Genomic DNA, 6,671 nt, shown 5'->3' with positions numbered 1-6,671 from the left:
TTCGGCCAACCCTTAAAGTTGTGACCTCTCCGCGTTGCTTTCGAGTTCCACGTTCGATGTCCGTACGTCGCCCGTTGGCCACACACTGCCCGATGTCCGTTGTGATTCAGGGTCTGGAGGAGGGGACGCATGACGCGCTGCTAACTGAATCTGAACCTGGCCCGGCAACAAAATGGAGCCCCCCCGCACAGGGAGCCCCTGCTAACTACGGAGTATTCGATTGGCCCATGATGGCAACACCCATTTCTGATGTCTCAGGTCATATAGATCATGGTAGCCGCGGCCGTCGATGCCATGCTACGATGCTATATGTCTCTCTTCCGCTTCCCATCGTTCTTTCGCCAAGTCGGTCAAGATGTTGTTACGCCTCTGATAATAATTGAATTCCGGAAGCCGCCCTCCCACAGTCCCAGGAGCCCATCCGATTGTCCTACGACCCGCGACAGGCAATTCCCGTCGCCTCACCATACCGCTCCCTGCATCGTTCTCCCTAGCTTGCTGCTCGCAAGGCCTTTTCTAGGTCAGGGTCAGGCATCCATGGAAAGTCATCTCAAATCCCGAAACTAAAGTTTACCACTCTTACGGCTCATCTGAAGTCGACTTAAAAGTTTGGAGATCTCAAGCACTAGACTACTAGAGCCGTGAGAATAACAGCTGGCTAGTAATTAATCAAACTGCATGTTAATCTTTGATTGATCAGCACATCACGTGCATGTACAAATTACTCACGTCGCACTTATTCGTTCTGTATGTAGCTCCATTACCATGTTTGCACTTACACCGTGACACAGTGAACGATCGACATTCACTTCAAGGGCGTCCGCACATGTAGCTAAACCAGCACGAAGGAGCGCAGCAGATCACTCAGAGCTCGGAGGTGCAGGAGGAGGGAAGCTAGCGGCACCGCCATGGCCTGCTGCGGCAAACCCTTGCCCTTCCTCGCAGTAGCTGGCGCTCTGATCGACGTCCGGCGCCGCCCCTTGCTGCCAGCCGGGTCCCAGGCCGGAACTTGCCAGGCCAGCATCATCGGCGCCGGCTGCCCCATCGGCGGGTAGTAGTACGGCATCCTGGCGGCGGGCGCCGCGCCTCCCCCAACGGCGCCAGGCCCGGCCGCCGCGAAGCCGAGCGCGCTCCCGGGCTCCTCCTTGGCCTCGTCTCGTGGCACGATGTCGACGAGGAAGTCGAAGACGTCGGTGCGCGCGATGGCGGCGGCGACGTCGTTGCGCTGCAGGGTGCGGCGCTTGTTCTCCTCGGCGTGCAGCCAGGAGCGGATGGTGAGCTCGAGGATGAAGAGCTCGCACGCCTTGGCGAACAGGACGGGAGCCTCCGCGGAGATCATGCGCACGTCCTCGTCGGCCTTCATGATCTTCTTGATCCGGGCCAGCGGCAGCTGGTGGTTCTTGAAGTCCGACGCCGACGCGCGCTCCGCCTCCTGCCGCTGGTACCCCCAGAACGCCTGCAGCTGGGCCTGCTGCTGCTGGAGCAGGTGGTGGTGCGGCACCGGTGGCGGCCCGGCCGCGCCAGGGACGCCGGGCACCGGGGCTCCGCCGGTCGCCGGGGGCTGACCAGTGGAGTAGGGCAGCGGCTGGTTGTCCATGGATTCAATTGGTTGCTACTTGTGGCCGTTCCGATGCTTCTTCTCGCCTGCTCGGCGTTGTAGCTGATAGCTGCATGGATGTTGAAGATTATTTAGGTTACGTAGCGCTGCAAATGAATGATCTGAACGTGTTCCACGTAGTATGCAGCAAATGGCTAGCAGTTCACAATTCATGCAACGTGCACACGTATTTCTGTCCTGAAGCGAAACGGGCCGATCAGTAATTAGTGTTGTTGATACATCGAGGAGAAAGCATTTTCATCCAGTACCATATCTGTAGCGTGTAGCATGGTTTGAGAGTTAACAGATGCGAAAGAAGCAGTATCCGAATTCTGGTGGTCGTAGGTCTCATCAGCAAGTGCAAACGGATCAGGAGATGAGGAGGGGAGACGCGCTATAGGTGGTGGAGTGCAGACATGGGGGGCCTACTTATCTATATGTGCTAATTATATCACGCATGCATGCTGCATATATTGTTCTTGGGAGAGGCTTTTCCGTATCTATTGTGAAACTAAACATACGAACTGATCTAACAAAATTTATTTAAGCAAACAGATCGAAGAAGGTAGCTCCGACTTGTCGATCTCTCGACTAAATCACATCGAATATATGCATATATTGCCCTATAGTCTTTGCACAATTTTTGGGGCTATAGAAGGTTTTCTTGTGAAATAGTTGCCAGTCCTTAATATAGTTTGTTGATATACGTAGAACTAGTCCATCAACCCGTGCTCCCGCACGGGCTAATATTTTTAGAAGCTATTGTACTTGAAAATTATTTAGAAATTAAACTCCTAGCTAATAATCAAAATTGATTACCTACTACTCTCTTATTTTTTCAATACGTCAACATAATACTTATACAGATATGTACCTATCTTTGTCCAGTTGTAATTGATTTTTAATTAATAATTACTCTATGTACTTTTTCATCCATATTCATACTTTTTCCATTTTGTATCGCACCTCCAATCCTCCATACATTATGTTTAGCATACAAATCAATATTTTTCATCGATTCCTCACATACATGTATAAATGGTCTAAATGGTGACATTCATCATATGTATATACTTTAACTTAGTATTTTATATTAATAATGATATAAATAGGTAATTTAGAATCATATATTAGTTTACTTTTTGATATTTCTGTATGATACACATCAAGATAATTAGATTAAGATTTAGATGTTTAATTTAGGTTATTTTTAATAACAACTTACATGGCTAATATAGATAAAATTTTAGAATGACATTTTAAGTTATGCTTTATAATGATATGTATTAGTAAATTGGATGAAGATTATGGGTTACTTTAAATTATTTTTTATAATAGCTGAGCTCGGTAATTTAGATGTAGGTTTAGAGCTCATTTTTGAATATTTTTACAATGATAGTGGTGGGTAACTTTTTAGAAAATATAATAAATCAATAGCTATGATTATTAGAGTTTACAGGAATATAAGGTATACGTGACTATGGAAATATATGGAATGGCTATGATTGTTGGTATAGAAACGAGCTGTTGCTATTAAAGTCATTTTTCTTAGTCAGTGATGTCTTTTATTTTGATTTATTGTTCTAAATAGCTGTTGGCTATTTAGAACGTAGTTTGTGCTACGTCTCCGGGTTTGTCCGACTTCACCTTCATCTTCTGGCAGCTTCTACTCCATGACAAAGTCGATGAAGGGCTTGATCGAGTCTACATCAACCATCATGACCTCCCGATCTAGTTCCGTGGGATTGCAATCAGTGGTCTGTGATGGAGCTGGCTTCGAGATGGATGGCTTGTGTAGCTTATGTACTACGTCTGGGAGCACATACACCGATCTAAATGTACGTAAATAAACCTATTAATAATTAATTATTTTCTAGCTTGGTGTAACATTCACAAATTTATAAATTATAGATGTGGCGGTTTCCGGTTGACTGAGATATAATGATCCTGGCATGATTGAGCTTTACTATGCATCTTAACAGCGGAAAATTCTTGAACAAACAATGTGCTACTGCTGTTCTCGGTTGGATATTCGAGAGATTTGACTCTCCAATCCAGACTAAAGGTGGATTTTTCACCGGTAAGATTACCACTTGGATGGGGTGGCCTGCTAACCTGTTGTCGGATGCGGTACAGGATATAGAGCAATGGTGACATGAGACTCTTAAGCTGTTGATAAAAAAGCAAGCACTGGTAGAGAAGTGAGCTTTAATCCCGGTTGGTAGGGTGCTTTTATCCCGAAAATGCATCCGGGATAAACCAACCGAGACAAAAGGGGGGGTCTTTTATCCCGGGTCACTCAACCGGGATAAAAGGGTCTTTTGTCCCGGTTGGTAACACCAACCGGGATAAAAGGATCGAGAGCGCCGACGCTGCAAAAAAAAAAAAATTCACGAGCTCCCAGGCAGGCCCCTCACACGCGCAAGTCACAAGTCACAAGTCACGCGATTTTTCACGCGAAATATGCGCGTGCGCGGTTCGTGGGATTCGAACCCACAACCTCCAACCTCGCGCGTAGCTTCCTTGCCATCCCACCTACACACCACATCTGATTATGTAGGGGATACTATCGTTTTGTATTAACTCGTGGGGGACCCTTTTATCTCGGTTGGTGTTACCAACCGGGATAAAAGGGGGGGGTCTTTTATCCCGGTTGGTGTTTCAAACCGGGATAAAAGGCCTCTCAGAGTCTTTTTTTCCCATTAGCCTTTGCAACCGGGATAAAAGGTTCCGGTTGGTGAGCCTCCCACCAGTGACTGAGTTTTAGTCCCGGTTGGTGAACCTTTTATCCCGGGCCAACTTTAAACCGGGACAAAAGGGGGCGGATGGAAAGTCGTTTCTCTACTAGTGAAGGAAGATCGGTGGCGGCGGTTATCATGTATACCACTTGGAACATATGAAAGGAAAGAAATCGACGGATTTTCAAGAACACAACGATGAGGGTCGATCAGGTTTTTCAGCTCATACAGGATGATGTTCTAATTCGAAGACCGGCGTGTGGTACTCCGTTAATACGAGAAGAGCTCAACCTCTCATGACTTCATACATGCTTGCTCTGTTTTGCTACTTCATGTGTACTGTGATCATATTTATTCTTGTAAGGTCCATGTAAAACTATAATCAAACTTCTCATCTTCTTAAAGAATAGGAAGAGCTCTGCCAACTTTTTCGGAAAATAAAATTACTGACAAAAAAGAAAACAAACAACTTGCAAGCATACAGTGTTATATGCTATTATTACACGAGGGCCGGGCCGGGATGATGCATGGATCGGATGGTTTTTGTTCAGGCGAGGCTCGGAGCGCTAGCAGCAGCAACAGTCTCAGATGTGCATCTGGTTTGGCACCAGCACTGCAAAAGGTCACAGCCGCCGGAAATATTGTCGCTGCTTTCGGCTAAGCATACACGCTTGCAGGCTTTGTCGTGGATCAATCCAAAGCACACTCCTTTAAAATTAGAACTCTGGTGATCGTTGCAAGGAAAAATATTATAGCCCCCAACCGACGCCGACTCTGCTCCAAGGATCCGACCTGTACAGGCATGAATGTTCATTTATGCAACAGAACAACTTTTAGCTAGCTAGCTAGCTTAAAGAATTGAAAGATTGATCAAACGACATCGATCGCGGCTTAATTTGCAACATGTACGTAGTTGATGCATGTGCACGCGTGTACGTACCCGCAACGGCGGCTACGGCGACGAGCAGGAGGACGACGGCAGATAGATTCTTCCCAGCTGAATGCACCATTATATTGCTTGTTTTCTGGTGGAAGTTGGTCCGTTGATCGAGTGAGGGAGGGGAGGGGGCGCTGGGGGCTGGGTGCTGGGGCGGTTAATTAGGTTATTTTTATTTGCCGAGTGTCCCAGATGGGGGCATATGCAAAGTTTTTTTACTTTTTTTCTTCTCTTTTTCAGAAAAAAATTATTTTTTACCAAGTGCAAAAAAGAAAACACTCGGCAAATCCTTTATTTGCCTAGTGTAATTATTTTACCGAGTATTTTTCGCGCAGCACTCGGCAAAAAGCTTTTTGCCGAGTGTTCGAAGGAATGCACTCAGCAAACATAAAAACACTTGGCAAATTAGAGATTTCCGATAGTGAAACATGTTCCGCCACATCAGAGATCCGTGCCTCCAAATCGAGCACTCCCGTGGACTCGAACCTCCTCTCCATATATCCATCCCCTTTTATCGCTTCCGTCTCCCTCTCCTTATCCATTCCTCTCACCCCATCATCCAAGGGTCAAGGGGTAGGAGGGCGGCCACGGGTGCGGAACACCGCTGGCGATGGGTGACGCGGCATGACGGCAGGAGGCGTCCACGGCCGGGCGCACGGGACGGGCGGACTGGGCGGCGTGGGCGGCGGGAGCGGCAGGCGCACGGGCGGCTGGAGCGGGGATTGGCCAAGCTGCGGGAGGGCCTGTTCGTCAGCCCCGAGCACAGATACGAGGACGTCCTGGAGGGCCGGACGCGGCGACGTCGGCAGGGATGCCGTCGGGCACGGGCAAGAATCGGAACTCCAGGCGGTGCGCGGGGTCCGGCGCGGTGTGGAGCACGGTGACTGCGAGGCCCCGCGTGTGGAGCGCGTCGGCGAGCTGCAGCATCGGGTTGATGTGGCCCTGGAACGGCAGCGGGAACACCAGGACGCGGCGCCGGTGCGTGCCGTGGCCTGGTGTGGGACAAAAATCATTTACGCACAAATCCAGAAACAATAATTAGCACAGGGCCGGGGGAACCACGTGAAGGCTCGGATGGAATTAAGCGCTTTCGAACACCACTAGTAGAGAAACGACTTTCCATCCGCCCCCTTTTGTCCCGGTTTAAAGTTGGCCCGGGATAAAAGGTTCACCAACCGGGACTAAAACTCAGTCACTGGTGGGAGGCTCACCAACCGGAACCTTTTATCCCGGTTGCAAAGGCTAATGGGAAAAAAAGACTCTGAGAGGCCTTTTATCCCGGTTTGAAACACCAACCGGGATAAAAGACCCCCCCTTTTATCCCGGTTGGTAACACCAACCGAGATAAAGGGTCAAAGCTTTATCCGTGAAACACACCAGGATAAGACCCCTTTTATCC

General features: G+C 48.4%; 1 pseudogene; it reads right to left on the bottom strand.

The window, feature by feature from the left end:
* Positions 1–671: 671 nt before the first annotated feature.
* LOC101771673 lies at positions 672–1,793 on the bottom strand (annotated as a pseudogene).
* Positions 1,794–6,671: the final 4,878 nt, after the last annotated feature.

Source organism: Setaria italica, chromosome II, assembly GCF_000263155.2.
Source record: "Setaria italica strain Yugu1 chromosome II, Setaria_italica_v2.0, whole genome shotgun sequence".
Classification (NCBI taxonomy): Eukaryota; Viridiplantae; Streptophyta; class Magnoliopsida; order Poales; family Poaceae; genus Setaria; species Setaria italica.
This window is presented reverse-complemented; position numbering and strand designations above follow the sequence as displayed.